This window comes from Lampetra fluviatilis, chromosome 40 (assembly GCF_964198595.1).
Source record: "Lampetra fluviatilis chromosome 40, kcLamFluv1.1, whole genome shotgun sequence".
In the NCBI taxonomy this organism is placed as follows: domain Eukaryota; kingdom Metazoa; phylum Chordata; class Hyperoartia; order Petromyzontiformes; family Petromyzontidae; genus Lampetra; species Lampetra fluviatilis.
In genome coordinates, this window is record NC_136314.1 from 10,546,638 (window position 1) to 10,568,171 (window position 21,534).

Below are 21,534 nucleotides of genomic sequence, written 5' to 3' on the forward strand. Positions count from 1 at the left end.
GGCGAGTCTGGCGGCCGATGGATTGGTGGCTGAAGGGGGCAGGATGCGCCTCAGAAGCCTTGAGAGCATTCTATTAAAATGTGAGACGAGAATGTGGATTCGCTGATAGCAACTTCTAATTGGAAGCGGTATCCTTCCCCCGCACCTCCGATTAACGCGGTTGGCTACATTCGGTGCGAAAGAAGTTCAACAGTACATACGTAGAGCATGACTAATACTAACTATATTACTTATACCTCAATACCAACGTACCCTTATCCTGAACTGTATCGCTAACTCAATGCCCCAACCTAATCCTAACCAAAACACCGGCACGATATAACAAATACCATTTACTGCCCGTGACTAAATCACCATGACATTTCTCGATCTCATCAACTCTCAAAAGTTAAGCTGGTTTGATCCTGGGTAGCTGTAGGTGGACAGAGGAAATACGAAATGTGGGCTTGGGTTATTATGTGGCCTAGAGATGATGGCAGTACAGACATATGTTTAATACTGCATACGCAAAGTGTTGAATGTTATAAACTAAAACTATTTTTTATTTTACCAGGTAGGGCCCACTGAGCTGCTACGTAGCTCTTTTTTAGAAGCGACCTGCCCACAAATGATAGCTCAACGAAGTGGCTTATCACGTGAAAATGTATAGCAGGCAAATACTCTGTACCCTCGCATGCAGAGATGTACTCCAGTAACTTTAACTTCCTCCTCCCCATACCATAAACACCGATTCATAGCAGTGGCCAACCATCCCAATGCAGGAACATTCCTGAGTCTTGGGTCTCGGTGAGTCTAGAAAACAAAGGCCATTATCACTCAGTATTATTCGTGGCGTCAAGGTGTGCCTTGCTCAAGAGAGCCAAGGGGTAGAAAGTCTCTCCTGCACTAGTAGACAACAGAATGGCACCCGATATAAAATATCAACTATCCAACCCTCTCCACATTGCTGACCATATTCAAACATTTATTCATAGAACATGTCAGGATTAAGTATTATAATTGCGTACGAAGAACTTTATATTAAAACATAATTAAACAGACTGTACACAGAATATGTACACGTTTTCATGTATGTTGGACTTCTTTCGCACCGTACGTAGCCAACCATGCTAATTCATGGTGTCACATTGCTGCTCAATACAAACAGCCAACATGCTATGTGCTAGGCATTGCACCCTGGGAGTGCCCATCATTCTGTCTACGGGGTATTTTAAAGGAGTTCCACCTTTTAGGAATCCAACAGTAATTGTACAATGGGTAAACTGGGCCCTGCCATCGTAATGTGGAATTTAGACCATTGGCTCAAGGAGTTGAGCACCACACCACGTCAATCATTGTGTGAGCAGTGAGGCACTTTGAATTTGGCGGTAGTAGCTGAAGGTGTCCTTGTTCAAACCTTTACAATGATATAAAGTATTTTCCACATCCTTGTCACTTTTGGTGATGTACATTGTCACCATGCTCCAAGAAGGGCTAGAAAACTGAAATGTGACTTCAATCGAACCTATTTGCCGAGAACTCTGAAGGGCCGGAACTACCAAACCTTCGAATCAGTTGCTGGAAAGATCACCCCACAATATTTTGTCCGTCAGGCATTGCATAATAATGCAACGGCTGAGATGTTGGAACCGTCACAGCCACGACAGCTGTATCAAGTAAATGAGAGACTACAAGAGATACCACTCCGTATTTATAATGGTTGAGGGGGGAAGGGCCAGGAACGGCACACTTTTATTAATATGGCCCTTCCCCCCTCAACCATTATATATACGGAGTGGTATCTCTTGTAATCTCTCATTTACTTGATACAGCTGTCGTGGCTGTGACGGTTCCACCTGAAGACGAAAGCTTGTGTTGCCTCCGAAACGTCGTGATTTTTTTTTATTTTAATTTTTTACCTACGTGACTTCACCGAAAAAACCTAAGAATATGAATCCTTGCAGTCACGAAAGCTTCAAATCTAGAATTAGGCTGAGATGTTGTTTTTGAGTAAGAAGGCAGAGTGAGATAGAGTATACGTAGGCAGGTAATCCACATACAAAGTTCAGTGTCCATTAATTATATTTTTGCTACAACATCCCCCTTAGAAGAAAGCATCTTGCGGTGAGTTTCCACTCAACTAGATGGAAGCCAGCAGTGTGGAGCGAGGCGCTGAGAGTCTAGAGATCTGTGCAGGGCACGGGGCGGGGGGGATTGTAACGTATGTCCAGTATGTACGTTGAACTTCTTTCGCACCGTACGTCGCCAACCGTGCTAATCGGAGGTGCGACAAAGTGCGCGCGCGTGTCTAGCTGTGGGCACGAAGGGCGAGCGATGAAACGCGAATCCACATCAACTGGGTTGTTTGGCAAGGTTGTGAAAGTGTGACGCGGAAGGCGCAAGGAACACCACAGACGATACAAGGAACACCACAGACGGCACAAGGAACACCACAGACGGCACAAGGAACACCACAGACGGCACAAGGAACACCACAGACGGCACAAGGAACACTACAGACGACACAAAGAACACCACAGACGGCACAAGGAACACTACAGACGACACAAAGAACACCACAGACACAAGGAACAACACAGACGCAACTCGGGTAGAGCCGCAGCCCTGCAAGGTTCCCGCTCACGGCCCCGCTGGCGGGAAGGGCCTCCTCCACCAGATGGAGCCCTAGAGAGCCCCTCCGGACTATGTTGGCCTCCTGTTCCGCGTCGACGCAGATGTCTTGGGGGGAGGAGGAGGAGGGGTGGCGTTGTCCCCGCACTCTCCCCCCTCCCCCCCGGTGCACGGGCAGGGCGACCTGGAGTTCGCACGCGACGCGCGGCCCACAGAGTCGGGCAGGCGACAGTCGCAGAACTCTTCTCTCATCAAGGAGCTGGAGCCGACGGGGATAGGATCCTGTGGCGGAGGTGGTTATGAGCTGTAGCCGAGGGGGTGAGATTTGTAAGAGTAAAGAGCTGTTAGCGGAAGGGGTAAGAGCTGATAGCGGAGGAGGGTAAGAGCTGTAGCCAAGGGGTTATTTATTATGCAGCGAAGGGGGTAAGATTTGTAACAGAGGGGGTAAAGAGCTGTATCCGAGGGGATAAGAGCTGTAACCGAGGGGATATGCGCTACAGCCGAGGGGGTAGGAAGCCTTCGAATTATCCCTGCTGGAGCGAGTGGCCGGCGTTGCATCTCTCATGGGGGGCTTGGGGGGGTCTCGTCGGGGAGAGATTTCGCAGGGGACCCATCATCACTTCCTTGCTCAGGGCCCATCCCCACGCCACTCTCGGGATCGGTGCGTTTGCGGATCACCCTGTCGCTGCTGCTGCTGCTCGTGTCGATGGTTTACACACGATATTCTCCCGACAAGGAAGCGACACACTGTACGGAGCGCGTTTGAATCGCACACGCGTGCGTGACACACGCCGACTCGACTCGGCGCATCACAAAGTCTCTTCGCCCCCCCCCACATCAACAGCGCGGCGAAATTATTTCGACGCGTTCCGTGCAACTGCGTAAATAATGAATGAACGCGGAATTAGTGCGCAGACGGCAGAGCCGAGCGGAGCCGAGGCGGAGAATCCTTCACGCGACTCGGGGCGCGGGGAGCGCGCGTACCCCCGGGCGAGTCTTTGGGAGGTGGTGGTGGGGGGTTGAGAGGCTCTGCTCATCGCGTCCCTACCTTCGGAGCAGGCGAGGGAAGTGTTTTCCAGCCGACGCGAATTGAACCTCTCCCGCCACGGGGTCCCCCCGGCAGCAGCAGCAGCGGCCGGACGAGCGCCACCTCTCCTCCTCTGTTCCAATATGGCACTGGGCGTGTGGGCGCATGCGCCAATGCTGCGGCTCGGACACGCGCGGCGCTCGCACTCCCGTTTCTGCTGCTGCTGATATTGCTTCTACTATTGCTACTACTGCTGCTGCTTCTAGTAATGGTACTACTACTGCTGCTGCTATTGCTGCTTCTAGTAATGGTACTACTACTGCTGCTTCTACTATTGCTACTACTGCTGCTATTGCTGCTTCTAGTAATGGTACTACTACTACTGCTGCTATTGCTGCTTCTAGTAATGGTACTACTACTGCTGCTTCTACTATTGCTACTACTGCTGCTATTGCTGCTTCTAGTAATGGTACTACTACTGCTGCTATTGCTGCTTCTAGTAATGGTACTACTACTGCTGCTTCTACTATTGCTACTACTGCTGCTATTGCTGCTTCTAGTAATGGTACTACTACTACTGCTTCTACTATTGCTACTACTGCTGCTGCTATCACTGCTTCTAGTAATGGTACTACTACTGCTGCTGCTTCTACTATTGCTACTACTACTGCTGTTGCTATTACTGCTTCTAGTAATGGCACTACTACTGCTGATTCTACTATTACTACTGCTGCTGCTATTGCTGATTCTACTATTGGTGCTATTGCTGCTTCTACTATTGCTGCTACTGCTGCTGCTACTGCTGCTGCTATTGCTGCTTTTACTATTACTACTGTTGCTGCTATTGCTGATTCTACTATTGGTACTACTGCTGCTATTACTGCTACTATTGGTGGTGCTATGACTACTACTGTTGCTACTACTGCTGTTATTGCTGCTATTACTGCTACTATTGGTGCTGCTATGACTACTGCTGGTACTGATGTTGCTACTGCTGCTTCTACTGCTACTATTGCTGCTACTACTGATATTGCTACTACTGTTATTTCTGCTTCTACTACTGCTACTGATATTGCTACTACTGCTGCTATTGCTGATATAACTGCCACTGCAATTACTACTGCTGCTATAACTGCTACTGCTTCTACTACTGCTGCTTCTACTGCTGCTATTGCTGTTACTACTGCTTTTGCTACTACTGTTATTTCTGCTTCTACTGCTGCTACTGATATTGCTACTACTGCTGCTATTGCTGATATAACTGCCACTGCAATTACTACTGCTGCTAATTATGTTGCTACTGCTGCTAATTATGTTTGCTACTGCTGCTTCTGCTGCTGCTACGACTACCACTTCTGCTGCTTCTATTGCTACGACGACTGCGAGCAACTATTGCTGCTCCTATGACGACTGCTACTACTGCTGCTACTGTTGCAGTGGCTACTGCTGCTATTATTGCTGATATTATTGCTGCCATTGCTCTTCCTTATGCTAATACTGTTACAATTGCTGCTACTGTTGCTACTGCTTCTACTATTGCTACTCTTGATACTATTGTACTGCTACTGTTGCTGTTACTACTTCTGCCACTACAGCTATTGCTGCTACAATTGCTGCTGCTACCATTGCTGCTGCTGCTGCTACTGCTGCATCTTCTGTCGTAGCTGCCCGTTCCTCTTCTTCTCATTGTTTGTACGTAATTGCAGCAGAGGAAGTACCGTACAACACTCCCTGTCCGTGCGCGATGCCCCCCCCTCCATTCCCCCCCTCCCTCCATCCCCCCCTCCCTCCATCCCCCCCTCCCTCCATCCCCCCCCTCCCTCCATCCCCCCCCTCCCTCCATCCCCCCTCCTCCATCCCCCCCTCCCTCCACCCCCTACCCCCTCGGCTACAGCCCCTACCCCCTCGGTTACAGCCCCTACCCCCTCGGTTACAGCCCCTACCCCCTCGGTTATAGCTCCTACCCCCTCAGTTACAGCCCCTACCCCCTCGGTTATAGCTCCTACCCCCTCGGTTACAGCCCCTACCCCCTCGGTTATAGCCCCTACCCCCTCGGTTATAGCTCCTACCCCCTCGGTTATAGCTCATACCCCTTTGGCTACAGCCCCTACCCTCTACGTTCCCCCTGCCCCGCACGCTACGGTGCCTGTGTGGTGGTGGTGGTGTTGTCCGTGTGAGCGCTGTCCTCAGCGTCGTCGCGTGTAGACACGCGCCTGTCTGTCACCGCTCCGAGATGTTTGGCGATGCGTGGTGGCACTAAGGGCTGTGGCCATGATGCGTTGACCAGACACTGTGGTCCTTTCGTGTTGGAGTCTCCATTGAGGCGCGCTCATGGAGCTGGCGCATGTCGGCTTGCAAAACAAGTACATGGGTTTGGACTCATCGCCAGAAGGAATGATGGCCGATGAACGAGACTCGTAGTAGTGGAATGGAATCCAAATGAGAGATCGCGCCCGCACGGATGATCGCTGCATCTCAATGAGACGAGTTCCCGTGCAGGAATGAGATGGATTGTGCCATTGCAAGACTGAGGGGTCATGGCCATGTACAGAGGCCATCATCCTATGGTGGGCCCATTGTGGCCATTACTGATGACATGGGGCGGCATAGTCGTGGATAGAACATGGGTGATCCAGAGGAGGATTGAATATGGCAAATAATCAGAATGAAGAATAGACAGACCTGCATCCTGCAGTGCCCATGATGTGGCTATTCACAGGGAAGATATCAGCCTATCAAATCTAGAGAAGCCAGACTCGGAGTGAAGCACAATTCAGGGTGAGCCAGAAGGCTACAAGAAGTAAAATCACAAATAAATAAATAAATAAAAATCCACAGACAAGCGTGGGTTTCAACTGTGTTGAACCAGTTTTAACTTTGAGTCTCGTCCAACACGGCTTGTTAATGAAAGTGTTCACAGCAGCTGCCAGTGATGATTGATGGATGCACCACTGTCCCAAATTGAACTTGGGTTGCTGGCATCATAGCGCAGTCTGCTGACAAGAAAGCACGTGCCCACATAAACACGTTCGCGTGATGGAGGGAACAAGAGACAGAGGAGACAGCTGCTTCCCCTATGGCAAGCCGTACGTTTTACCCTCAATATCCTTCCTTGGCCCCCCTTAGTTACTCATCGGATGGGGGTCCATGGTTTGTTTTCTGCTCCATGTCTAATAATGGCAACTGCTCATGTCAATCCAACACCGTCTCACGCGTCAACTGCGTTCAGAACGTGTGCGACCAACTCAGGCGCCACACGCTAACGTGCAGTCTCCAGGCACAACTCCCATCAGTCCACAGACTCTCTGAGGAATATTTACTCAGATGATGTCCCTACCCTGTCTCTCATGCCACGTGGCAGCGTTGGCGATGGAGGTGGTGGCTAGGAGATGTTAGCTACCTCGCATGGTATGTACGAGATCGTGGGTTCGATCCCGACCCTGACGCCTGCTACATATTTGGAGTTTTAGTCTCTTTCTCTCATCATCACGGTGGCTAGAAGATGTTAACTACCTCGCCTGGTATGCACGAGATCGTGGGTTCGATCCAGACCCTGACGCCTGCTACATATTTGGAGTTTTAGTCTCTCATCATCACGGTGGCTAGAAGATGTTAACTACCTCGCCTGGTATGCACGAGATCGTGGGTTCGATCCCGACCCTGACACCTGCTGCATATTTGGAGTTTTAGTCTCTTTCTCTCATCATCACGGTGGCTAGGAGATGTTAACTACCTCGCCTGGTGTTCAGGAGGTCGTGGGTTCGATTCCGACCCTGACGCCTGCCACATATTTGGAGTTTTCGTGTTTCTCCCCGTGGTCGCGTGGACTTTTCTCCAGGCCCCCCGGGTTTTTCCCTCCACATATAGAGCCAACACATACGTTTCGAGTATTCGGTTGCTATAAATCTCCACGTGACAAGCCACTCCGTTGAGCTATCATTTGTGGCCAGGTCGTTTCTGAAAGTGAGCTATAGAGTACCTCAGTGGGGTCTACCTAGTGGAGGGGTTGTGTATCACGACCAATGCACCTTGTTGATTCCAACGTCCCTTGGACGTGAACGTCTGCCCGTCCGTTCCTCCCGCCAGCCAGCAAAACTTGTTTCAATAACCGTGTGCTGTACCGTACGATTCGTTTCGATTTAAAGCTTTCGTGACTGCAGGGATTCATCTTCTTGATTCTTTCGGTAAAGTCACGTAGAAGGGAAGTAATAAAATAATAAAAATAAAACATAATAAAATAAAATAATTCTCACGACGTTTCGGCTACAACGCAAGCAGCAGTCTTCAGGTGAAGAATGAGACACTACCAAGCTAGGAGCTTATATATAAGCTGGGTTGGAGGTGGAAGAGCGCCTTAACAAAAAGAATGTGCATATGAAGAGGAATTTAGCATATTCATGGGAAATGCGTAGGAGGTGGGTGGGGGGGGTTCAAAGTCATATTATGCCCATGCATTATGCAGGATCAGCAGCACCAAGGGGGGGTGCAGGGAGTAGCATTAACAAAGGAAAGGAATGTTAATGATATGTAGCTGCAGTTACTAAACAACCACGTAGAAATCTAAAGTATAAACTACATTAAAAACTAAAGTTTAAACTGCATAGCACCATCAGTATACTTACTATACTCTACAATAAGCTGAGTTACTAACAGCAAGTAATACATTACACTTCCACGTCGTAAAAATTATATAATATGCTTCCATCTAAACTTTATTCTCTTACATCACACGAGCATATACCGTACTATATACTGCCATAGATAAACCCAACATTAAATTATATACTGTATTGCTATAAACCACCCTATACCTACATTTTAACATAACACTATGTATTATTCTACCCACCCTAATGTGTATCGAAATGGTTTATTACGTCCTTCCAATGATTGCTAAGCCAGAATCCATCTTCTCGGTTAAAATTGTCTCGGTGTTTGTATATGTGGATCGCCTCATGAACGAATCTCTCATGATAGCCAGATGGCTTGCAGAGAACCTCTGTCTTGGAGAAGTCAATGTCATGTGAGCCCACTGAGTTGTAACAGTGATCTGCCACGGCTGAGGTGTTTGTCCAACCGTGTTTCAGGTCAGCTTTATGTTCACGGATGCGGTCCGAGACATGTCGTTTGGTTTCCCCAATGTAACTGCTACCACAGAGGCAACTTAGTTTGTAAACGCCAGGGTACTGTATGTCTGGAACCACATCTTTTACAGACGGTACCAGATCACGGATTTTATGTACTGTGTTGAATCGGACCTGGATCTTGTGTTTAATCAGGATTTTGGAGATCTTTTTTGTGACCCCAGCAATGTAGGGTAAGGTGATGGTCTTGAAAGGCTCCTCAACAGGAGAAGATGGATTCTGGCTTAGCAATCATTGGAAGGACGTAATAAACCATTTCGATACACATTAGGGTGGGTAGAATAATACATAGTGTTATATTAAAATGTAGGTATAGGGTGGTTTATAGCAATACAGTATATAATTTAATGTTGGGTTTATCTATGGCAGTATATAGTACGGTATATGCTCGTGTGATGTAAGAGAATAAAGTTTAGATGGAAGCATATTATATAATTTTTACGACGTAGAAGTGTAATGTATTACTTGCTGTTAGTAACTCAGCTTATTGTAGAGTATAGTAAGTATACTGATGGTGCTATGCAGTTTAAACTTTAGTTTTTTATGTAGTTTATACTTTAGTTTTCTACGTGGTTGTTTAGTAACTGCAGCTACATATCATTAACATTCCTTTCCTTTGTTAATGCTACTCCCTGCACCCCCCCTTGGTGCTGCTGATCCTGCATAATGCATGGGCATAATATGACTTTGAAACCCCCCCCCACCTACCTCCTACGCATTGCCATGAATATGCTAAATTCCTCTTCATATGCACATTATTTTTGTTAAGGCGCTCTTCCACCTCCAACCCAGCTTATATATAAGCTCCTAGTTTGGTAGTGTCTCATTCTTCACCTGAAGACGGCTGCTTGCGTTGTAGCCGAAACGTCGTGAGAATTATTTTATTTTATTATGTTTTATTTTTATTATTTTATTACTTCCCTTCTACGTGACTTTACCGAAATAACCAAGAAGATGAATCCCTGCAGTCACGAAAGCTTTAAATCGAAATTTAACCGCCTCTACGGGGAGGGTTTCCACATAACTTTGAGATCCTTCAACAAGCTCCGTGATAAGAAGGCTCAGCTAATCGAGTCTCTCACCTTTCTGAAGAGATGCCGCGACTCTAAGGTACTATCAAACGCATTTACACTAACATCTACTGCTGTAACTTCTTCTAATGCGAAACGAATTCTGTCTAAAACTAGCTTAGCTCTTATCTCAGAGAAAATCAGACTTACGCGCACCGAACTAGATCAGTTAGACAAGACACTCTACAAATCACACTTATCTTTGAGTGCAACAATGTCCACATCGGATTGGGAACATGTAGAGAAAAAATGACTGCCTCTTCAGCTGCCGCTATGTCGACTAAATGTAAGGACAACTTGATTTCCAAATTCAACCGCCTCTCAAACAAGAAACCGGACCCACACATTGAAAAGCTAGATGTTAACAAAGTCGTAATTAATCGCAGTAACAGTTCTATTTCTGAATGTCTGAAATCCGTTTTAGCTAAAGGACTAAACTTTGCAGTCACACCTAGACACATACCAGTTAATGATATAATTGCTCGAGTAGATGTAGCTCTCAAGGGCTTGAGTCACATCGCTGCAGACGTAGCAAGATCTGAAATCTCTGCAACCCTCAAAAACGCTAAGATGCCAGCTAGCAACATCAGCAAAGATGAGCGTTTTGAATTAGCTCAATTAAAAAAGAGGGATGACATTGTCATCCTCTCAGCCGACAAAGGCAATGCCACTGTCATCATGGACAAAATAGAATACAACAACAAAATTCAACAACTACTCAACGATGGCAGCTATACAAAAATAAAAAGAGACCCCACCAACAGCCTCGTCACTAAAACCAACAAAATCATTTCTGATTCAACCGCATTATTTGATCAGACCAAACAGTTCTCGTTGAAACCTTCTGCAGCCAGGCCACCAAGATTATACGGCTTGCCAAAGATACATAAAGAAGATACACCTCTTCGTCCCATTGTCTCTACTATCAACTCCCCCACCTATAAATTGGCTCGTTTTTTGTCTGAAATCCTACGGCCTTTCACTGGAAAAACCACCTCTGCGGTACTAAACTCTACTGACCTGGTATCGACAATCAAGGGGATTGCCCTGTCTCCAGACGACCTGCTTGTCAGTTTTGATGTGGTTTCCTTATTCACCAAGGTTCCTGTACCTGACACCATCGCAATCATTGAAGACTTGGTTCATCAAGGACTGAATGCTGGGGTACCCCCCCTGGTGAGACACTGCTTAACCAATACATACTTCACCTGGAATGAAACTTTCTACAAGCAAACTGAGGGCACCCCAATGGGCTCCCCCCATCTCCGGTTGTAGCCAACATCTTCATGGAGACATTTGAGACGGACACCATCCAGACTGCCACTCTACGCCCGACCTTATGGAAGAGGTACGTAGACGACACTTTTGTCATCTGGCCACATGGCCGGCCTGCTCTAGACCAATTTCTCGACCACATCAATTCCATACACCCAGCCATCCGATTCACCATGGAAGTCGAAAAAGATGGCAAGCTACCCTTTTTGGATGTCCTAATCAAAAGGAGACCTGATGGTTCAATGAGCCACTCTGTCTACAGGAAAGCCACCCATACGGATGCTTACCTAAAACCGGATTCCCACCACCATCCATCCCAGAAGAATTCCCTCATCAAGACTCTATATCATAGAGCCCAATGCATCTCCGACCATGAACACATTTCCAGTGAACTCAAACACGTACGCCAAGCTCTTAAGGCTAATGGTTACTCCGACTACACAATCCGCAAAGCCATCACTCCAACCATCAAGAAGGATCCTGTTGAGGAGCCTTTCAAGACCATCACCTTACCCTACATTGCTGGGGTCACAAAAAAGATCTCCAAAATCCTGATTAAACACAAGATCCAGGTCCGATTCAACACAGTACATAAAATCCGTGATCTGGTACCGTCTGTAAAAAATGTGGTTCCAGACATACAGTACCCTGGCGTCTACAAACTAAGTTGCCTCTGTGGTAGCAGTTACATTGGGGAAACCAAACGACATGTCTCGGACCGCATCCGTGAACATAAAGCTGACCTGAAACACGGTAGGACAAACAACTCAGCCGTGGTAGATCACTGTTACAACTCAGTGGGCTCACATGACATTGACTTCTCCAAGACAGAGGTTCTCTGCAAGCCATCTGGCTATCATGAGAGATTCGTTCATGAGGCGATCCACATATACAAACACCGAGAAAATTTTAACCGAGAAGATGGATTCTGGCTTAGCAATCATTGGAAGGACGTAATAAAATATTTTGATACACATTAGGGTGGGTAGAATAATACATAGTGTTATATTAAAATGTAGGTATAGGGTGGTTTATAGCAATACAGTATATAATTTAATGTTGGGTTTATCTATGGCAGTATATAGTACGGTATATGCTCGTGTGATGTAAGAGAATAAAGTTTAGATGGAAGCATATTATATAATTTTTACGACGTAGAAGTGTAATGTATTACTTGCGGTTAGTAACTCAGCTTATTGTAGAGTATAGTAAGTATACTGATGGTGCTATGCAGTTTAAACTAGTTTTTTATGTAGTTTATACTTTAGTTTTCTACGTGGTTGTTTAGTAACTGCAGCTACATATCATTAACATTCCTTTCCTTTGTTAATGCTACTCCCTGCACCCCCCCTTGGTGCTGCTGATCCTGCATAATGCATGGGCATAATATGACTTTGAAACCCCCCCGCCCACCTCCTACGCATTTCCCATGAATATGCTAAATTCCTCTTCATATGCACATTCTTTTTGTTAAGGCGCTCTTCCACCTCCAACCCAGCTTATATATAAGCTCCTAGCTTGGTAGTGTCTCATTCTTCACCTGAAGACGGCTGCTTGCGTTGTAGCCGAAACGTCGTGAGAATTATTTTATTTTATTATGTTTTATTTTTATTATTTTATTACTTCCCTTCTACGTGACATTACCGAAAGAAGCAAGAAGAGTACGATTCGTTTTACTTGAATGGACCCCCGTGGCTCCTGTCTGCCACGCACCGCGCACCGCCCATGTAATGGTCCACACACTGGTGGATGGTAACTGGTGATTACACTCACCATGTAATCACTCAGCCATGGTGTCAACTTGGTGTCTGTTGAACTTCTTTCGCACCGTACGTAGCCAACCGTGCCCATCGGAGGTGCGGGGGTGAGGATAACAACACTAAACAAAAAGCATTTCTAAAGAATTTTTTTTTTTAATGTGGATTTAAAATCCATTCGCATGTATCATGCATATGCACCACGTTCACGCGGCTGGTTGTTTGCACGTTCCCACGGAGCAAACAAAGCTGTATAGTGCAAATTCTTAGGGTCTTTCGTTAAACAATCCAAATGAGACGGTAAGAACGAGACGAAGCCAGCCCGGATCGTGACACAGAAAGAGACACGGAGTGAGACAGACCACGACGAGGCTCACGACACAAAGGGCACGAAGAGACACCGAGAGACAAACACAGCGAGAGACAGACACGGCTAAGGGACTCAGAGGCAGCCAGACACACACAGACACAGTCACGGACAAGAACAGAGACGCGGACATCGAATCCCACTGGGAGGTAGACACAGAGGAGACAATCAGGCAAGAAGGCAGTGGTTCTATTCAATTAACTCGGACAGTGATGGCGTCTTGGAATCGCTGTGCCATCCAGCTCCGTGTTTTGCAAGGCACACTCGCTCCTGTATCACCGAGTGTCTCCCGGGGCAAGGTGAAACATTTCGGAAGGGTGGAGAAACCCGAGCAACAATTTATCGCGACGCCCCCCGCCCCGCGTTGCCTCATTACGCGCGCCGTTGCGATGATCATCCGCCAGCAAATTGTGTGGGCGACCGTAGCGGGCGCCGTCCTCTGGTGGCCGCGTGCAGCAACTGCGGCTGCCTGCCCCGATGCGAGCGGCGGGGAGACGGCGAGGGCTGGGCCCGCTTCAGATGATGACCGAACCGTGGGAGCCTGCCGGTAAGAACGACGCACTTTAAGTTACGGTACCAGCTCGACCCGGCTTGGCATTCGTCAATCTAGCAGATCTTAAATACAGATTCACACATTTTTTTAAACTTATATTTTCAAATCAAATATGCATTTAAAGATATATAATTGGGAAGATGTATGTTAAATAAATATATAAAAGAAGATGGAAGATAGACATACAAGATAATGCAATTACACTTTTAAATACATCATATGTATTGCCTCCATAGCGTCTTGCTGAGGTGTGTAGTAGTTGTAAAATTAAATCTTTCGGAAATTTTTTATCTGAAAAGATTCAAAACCTTGACAATTGCACTGAAGAAGGATTTGCGAATACTATATATAGCTAAAATGTCACTCTTCAAAAACAACATCATGGATATTTCCTCCATCATGTCGCGTCTTTGGAGCCGAAGCCGACGATCCAGGAACCAGAAGCCAGCTGAGTGTTAGACATCCTTCGCCTTGGTTGCAAACGTCGGCTGCTGTATGAGGTGAGGTGAGGAGAGGTTTGTTTACCTGAGCCTCCTGGAGACTTCTTATTAGTAGTGAAGGACAGGGGTGTGTGTGTGTTTATGAGGATAAATGTGTGTTCGTGTACCTGAGGCTCGTGGAGACGTCCCTCAAGGGGTAAGGAGATAGATAGAGGGGAGTGTGTGTGGAGAGAGAAAGTAAAAACAGGTGTGAGTGACTCGTGCAGACACATCCCTCAAGGATGATAGACAGGGTGTATGTGTGTGTAAATATCTCGACAAGAGTACAAGGGGTTGTGATCTCTGGGGGTCATTTCAGCTGACTTCGTCCATAACACCTGGGTCTTGTCTCTTGACCTGATAACAATGTGTTCGTTCAGCAACCGGAGACCCAAGCAGCTCGGCGAGCGCCGGACGGGCATGGCTGGGATCTTGCGGTGCCCGTCACGACACGTGCCGGAGAATTTTGCAGGGGCGATGACACAGGGCGAGGAGAAGTTATCATCTCCTGCCCGGTCTGCACCAACAGCGGTGGTTCTTCATTGCAAGCCTCCGCGGGCCACTGGCCCCACCGACAACACACGAGTGACAACACTTCCCCATCATCATCATCATCGACGTGCTGCTGTCAAAACCCTGCAATGGTTTCAAGTGTGTGGCGGCCCTCACACCGCTGATGATGTCTTATCGGCCAAAGTGCCCCCCCCCCACCGCTCTGAAAATGAGCGAAGGACACTGGGCGACAGCCGGAGCTAAGCCGCCTCCGCTGAAAGCAAAGTGACACACCGTGGCCACGTCCACCTTTATTCACGTGAAAGAAAATACAGTCGATCGTCCATCGATAATTATCGATGGGGGCGTCGGATTTTCAAAGACGCCGGATAATGACTACATCATTATTTTAAATGGCTTATTTTTGCACATTATGGTATAACGCTGTTTTTAGCTGTTGCGTTTTTTTGTGCTTTAAGTTTGTTTACTATTTGAAATTAGCGTAAATAAACGTACAAATAGACACAAATAAACATCCTTCTGTAATACGTTACCATATTTAGTGTACCATACTTACCACTCCAATGTCGAAGACTCTGCATGGGGTGATGTACGGAGTACTACGCTCTTGTTTCAAGACAACCATGATTCACGTATGTTTGCATGCCTGTCAACCCACGCGGTGTCCCCGTATTCTTGTACAGGGAAATTGAGTTTCCAGGTCCATACGGCGTACAGACGTTTCAATGCGGGCAAAAAAACCGATTTGTTTGTTTCTCCCTCGTGATGGGACTTTGTTGGATGAACCTTGAGATTATAAAGGGCACGGGGTGACCAATACGGTCGGAATTGGTCTGAAATAAGGTAGGGCACTGATAAGGGGTTGACAGATTTGTGTTTGACGATCGCCGGACTGGTTACAGCCTTCGGAGCGGTTTTGCTGGATCGGCCCGGGACCGCCGGATCAATGTTGGAAGCTGCCGGATAATCGATGATCAGCTGGAGTATGAAAATGTCCCATTTGCGTTAATGTCCAGGGTAGGGCGCTCTCGCCATTCTGTGAACGCTCCCGTGCGCGCCTGCACTCGAACTGAGCGACTGAACTACGGCACAAGCACCTACAACACAGCGCTGAATCTCCCTCACACCACGACAGCAGGCGCCATTCGCCACTGAGCGACGGTGACGTCACCACGGCGCTTGTGCCAGGCTAGGTGCACTTTTGAGGCCACGTGAAGTGTCGAACGCAGATTCCTCAACTGTGCTCCCTACTTTGCCAACTTGCTGTGTTTTAGCCGCCCGGCGCTCCACTCGTTGTGAGCATCGCTCCTCCGCTTTCCATTGTTGTTGGAGGGCGACTGCCTTCAACTGCCCAGTAGCGTCCTTCACGAGCTTCCTTCACAGAGGCCGATCTTGACACCGCTGGTATCAGTCCACGCAGCTCCACATCCTCCCGTACCGCATCACTCCATCTCTGCTCCAGCCCATGTCGTGCTCGTTTAGCCCCCTCTATCCGGCGAAACAGAAGCAGCCAACGCAGCCTCGCCTGCTGGAGGAGCTCACGAATGGGACTGTCTTCAAGGATATATGAGCTCCTCACACAATCCAGTCTGTTTAAACTCAGGATGGATCGTCGGCAGGGCCAGCCTGAATGTGTCAAACCGGCGCAGATGTTCCTTTAGAAAGGTCCACGTTTCATAAGCATAAACGGAGGCCAGAACTGTTGCCGAGAAGACCCGCAGCTTCGTAGGGAGCGATAGACCAGATAGCGCACAGCGTTACACAACCATATAAATGATAATGCTGCTCGACTGATTTGGAGTGAGACCTCTGCTGCTAAAGCGGAGCTGGTCATAAGCTCACTGCCCAGGTACGGAAACTTCTCCACACTTTCCACAACTGACCCATCACTCATGCAGAGTGGGGGGAGGGGAGCATTCGATGACGTAAACTACCCAGGCAGGTGATTTGTTTTTGTGGAGTTGAGGGTAAGGCCTCATCTCTTAGTAGCACACTCCAGGATCAGCAGTAGCGTATTCAACTCCTCAGAGTGGGCAGTAATTACCAGATCATCCGCACACATACCATGGTTGAGCAATAGGGAGCCATCCCTTGACTTAACCCGAGCATCATCAGCCTCCCATTGGATCTATACCAGATGGAAATGCTACGGGTACATCTGTAGAGATGGTGCGTGGACTAGCAGCCACAAGTGTTAACTACGGGTGTGGAGACAGTATAGGAGACGAGTGGTAACAACAGAGACAGTATATACGACTAGCGGCCACAAGGGGGAATAACCAGGCCAGGGAACAAAGACGAGAACGATCTGGGAGCTTCAGGAACCTGTGAGAGAGTTCGAGAAGATGGGCGTGTCCAGGGGCGGAGGCATGGGCCACGCTGGGGGATAAAAGGGGGCGAGAAGTGGGGTTCTGGGCTGCCGTGGGAATTGGGGTCAATGCTGTCGTCGCTGCCATCGCTGTTGTGCCACGACCGTGGAGCAACTCCACAAGCGCCGTGATGCCCTTCCGGCCCCTGCACTAAAACACACACCCGCACGCAGCGCACCCACGTAGTGTTCTGGCGGGGGATTGCCTGGCACATCGGGTTTTAATCTGAAGGGCCCTTAGAGGGAAAGTCCCACGGTTTCCCGGTGCCAGGAGATTGGCCGACCCTCGCAGGGCAGGTGACATTGCGATGCCCCTAAAATTGTTTTAAAATTGTATGGGCGCAGAAAGAAAAGGTTCCCTGGGCCAACCGCAATGAGGTACAACTCGGGGGGGGGGGGGGGGGAGAACGGAGGATGGAACCCTGAGCAAGAAGGGTACAAAACAAAGGGACAATGGGGGCCGCCGCCACCCGCCAGTCACAAGAAAAGGGACGGCGGTGTGGGTAAGCGCATGATTGGCCGCGTGGTACAATGCCACCTTGGGCCTTTGAAGTGAGGGGATTAGGCCATGGTAGAGATGGTGGAAAGGGACGGCGGCGCGGGTAAGCACATGATTGACTGTGCGGTACAATGGCACCCTGGGCCTTTGAAGTTAAGGATATAAAAAGAGTAGCCCAAGACGATTTTAGTCAGTTGTCAACCTCCAGGCCGTCAAGACCCACTCCCTGCCGTCCTGCCTCCTCGTGCCACTCGCAGCATCTGTGTGATGCCAGCGAGTGCTGCTACGAGGCAGTGATAGGTGAGGTTTTCGCTCGTCCTTCTCCCGACGACTCTCACAGCATCCGTGCGACACCATGAGTACAGCTACGAGGTACGTGGTAGGAGGTTTGAGTGACTGGTTTCGTAGGCAGAGTCAGGCTAAGCTCTTCTCGCAAGGTATTCCCCCTCCAGGTAGTGTGTATTTGCGCCGTTAATAAACGTTAGTACAGAGTATCGGTGCAGTGTGATTTCTGTGTGTGTGGGTAGAACATCGGCGTGGTGTCTGCGATTTGTGTGTGGTGCGACTGCGCGGGGGGACGGTGTGCACGAGAGAGTGAGCGTGGAGCTGCAGCGTGTGCGCACGTGCTGAGAGGAGATTGCTGCAGGCGTGGGTGCGGTCGTGCCGTGGTGCGCCGCATTAGGGTGAGTGATGGTGTGCGCGGGAGAGCGAGCGCAGGGCTGGAACCCCGGCGTGGTGTTGGTAAATTGAGGGGGTGTGTGAGGCGCGCGTGTATTAAAACATACAAGGTCGCCGACGCTCGCGCGTGTTTAAGCAGCGGCAATAGCATTAATGGCGAGGTGCGCAAAAATTCGCGCAGCCCTTTAGCGCTAGCCTTTGTGTGCAAGCGGGCGAGGGCTTAACCCCCCAGAGGTGCGCGTGCATATTCATACCGCCGTTTTAAGTGCTCGCCTTTGTGTGCAAGCGGATTAGGGCTTAACCACCCGGAAGTGGGCGCGCATATTCATATCACCGTTTTCTTTAGCGCTAGCCTTTGTGTAAAACGAGCGCCTGCAGGGGCGCTCATGGTTACGCGCGTGTGTGGGAAATATGCGCCTGCAGGGGCGTGCGCGTGCATGCCACCGCGTTCGCTTTTGGGGTGGTGTACGTGGGCGTGTGCGAGATAACCCCGGGCGGTGGTGAGCCAGCCAATTAGCCATGTCCCTCAGAGAGGGCGCTGGCGCGGTGAGGCTGATCACCCGATCGGCGGAGGCGGCCGACGAGGAGGAGGGGCGAGTGGAGGAGACGGGCGTCGGCCCCCGCACTGTCGTCGTTACGTCGTCAGTCGTCGTTATGTGCTCAAGTCGTCTTTGTGTGTATACAAATAAATAAACCCTATACAGTCCGTGTCTCCGAAGTCATTACACACCCATGGAATGCTTCTCGAATTTCATGGTCATAGAAGATGTTAGTGAGTGTAGGGGCCAGAGGACGTCCCGTCGCACCACAAGGTGAACAGAAATTAGCTCCGACCCCCAGCCACGCAGATTTATCCGGGCCTGCCCACCATCACGAAGGTTCCTAATGATTGTGAGCAGATTGTTTAGGGCTGAGAAAGTACGAATAATAATCCAGAGCTGCAAGCCTCTCTTCAGCTTGTCTGGCAAGGCGATGTTGAATAATTGTTACCAGGACCTTTCCCGGCATACTGAGGAGGGAGATTCCATGGGAGTTGTTACAATCAGTGCGGTTCCCCTATTAAAAATAGGGACCACCAGGGCATCCTTCCAATCCTGCGGAACCTGCTCTGTAGACAAGACAGTTGTGATGATGGCACAAAACGCAGTCTGCACACAAACGCCACCCTCCCTCAGCAGTTCGCCAACTACACGGTCTGAAGCTCCGGATCGCCCTTCGTACTTCTTGAACAGATGGCACATCAGCCAACCACTCACAGGGAGTGGATACTTCCTCCAAAATTCAGGCACGGCAGCCCTAGCAGGGTCAATCCAAGATGAAGGTCAAAACACATCCACTAGCAAGCACACACACACACTAAAGTCCACACACCTATTGTCGTCTACACATATCGTTAACACAACGACAAAAATCTCCCGTCTAGCCTTAAAAGACTGTTGGGGCAGGTACTCTTCACGAGGACTTCTGAAGGCCGGCACGCCACGGCACACGAGGGGGTGGGTGGCAAACACCACCTTTGTCTCCGGAGTAACGATGTTTTAAACACCGCACTCATTTGAGGCTGAGTTGACGTACGGGAGGCCCAGGACCGGTTCAGATAATTGTCACCGGTGTTGGCCATGAGCGGGAATCGAACTCGTGTCGCCAGGCTGGTAGCGCAGCGCGATAACCGCTCCTGACACGCAATATAGTCTACATACAGTACCGTAGTCCACGCACACCATCATCCACACACATAGTTCACAAACTATAGTCCACACACACAAACACTGGCCGACGCTGTGACACTGCAATGGGAACCTGAGTGGTACAAAGGCAACCACCTCTGTACACGAGCCGCCGCCGCTGCCACCGCGGAGCAACCTGTGATGTGTTTGTAAATGCGATGTTAATGCGGGAACATAAAACGATGGAAATGAGAGAGGAAATTGCTCGCCTCGCGCCGCGTGAATGGGGCTGAGAGCGTCCGCGCTGATTGTTGCGGAGCGCGGGATGAAGAGCGGCGCAGGCAACTCGCACCTGAGCCCCAGCTCAGCTCCCCTCCTCCCCCCACACAAAGAGGGCAGTGGGGAAGGGGGAATTCACTCCATGACTGGGAGGTGGGGGGCGGTGGGCGCGCTGCGAACTCTCCGTGTGATGCCCGGGGACGGTGACACGTGACCTGACCCAAACGCAGGATTCTTTATTGCAAGGCTCGCGGGTCATTTCACCTTTAATTAACCCTTGAAGTTAAAAACCTCTTTTGGGAGGGGGACCTGGCAAGAAGTCACTGGCGGCCCCCCGGTGGCCTTTAGTGCGGCCCCTCGACAATAAACAAAGAGTGAGACCACCCCCCCCCCCCCATCATCATCGTGCTGCTGTCAACCCCACAATGGTTCCATTGAGTGGCGGCCCTCACTCGCACCGATGATGTCTTATCGGCGAAAGTGCCCCCCCCCTCTGAACATGAGTGAAGAACGCCGTCCATAATCGACGCTCGCCACTTATTGCAGAGATTTCCGGTTCGAATCCAACGGGTGACTTGATTAACAATGCGGGTGTATTCAGATTTTTTAAATTATTATTAGGCTCCAGCAAAACTACGCGTCGTCTGTTTTACAGGGGACGTTAAAGATGCCGTGACGTCCTTCGCAAGAGTAGCCCATTGTGTGCCAGCGTCACCGACCAAGTTTTCGAAATTTTGCTCCCCTTACCTCCCCACCCGCTCAACTGGCAAACCCCAGACCTTGGGCAATTGTTGTTAACGCCAACTCCTGGCCACCTCCCAAATTATCCACGGTATTCCTGCCCGAACGAGCCGGAGGTACCGACTGTGGCTTTCCCTCTCGTCAAGCCACCGTTGCGATGTCTCGTGATGCCGCGAGTAAATTGACAAATACGCAGGCGAAGGGCTAGCGTGGGATGATGGTGCGCAATGCTGAGCCAGAGAGTGACAGACTGTGGTGTGCACAGGAGCGCAACTATGGGGGGGGGGGGGTAGCCAGTATGTGGCAGCGTTATGCGACACATAGGGGCTCAGTAGGCGACAAGGGGAGGGCCTGATTCGACAGAAAAACAAATAACAACATGTTTTAAAAAATGAGAACAATATATATAGAAGGACTCAGATTGTAAATGGGGTGGATTTTCTCTACAACACACCGGTGTGCTGTACTAGTGTAAAGGGTTCAACTGAGTCGCAGACGTAGACTTGG

General features: G+C 49.2%; 1 protein-coding gene across 3 annotated transcripts in view; it reads right to left on the bottom strand.

The window, feature by feature from the left end:
• Positions 1-3,775, bottom strand: part of LOC144946235 (scm-like with four MBT domains protein 2) — a 43,554-nt gene extending 39,779 nt beyond the window's left edge. For all 3 annotated transcript variants that reach the window (XM_078875113.1, XM_078875110.1, XM_078875111.1), the window contains exon 1: positions 3,659-3,775. The gene's annotated coding sequence lies outside the window, so the exon portion shown is untranslated. The remainder of the gene's footprint in view (positions 1-3,658) is intronic.
• Positions 3,776-21,534: the final 17,759 nt, after the last annotated feature.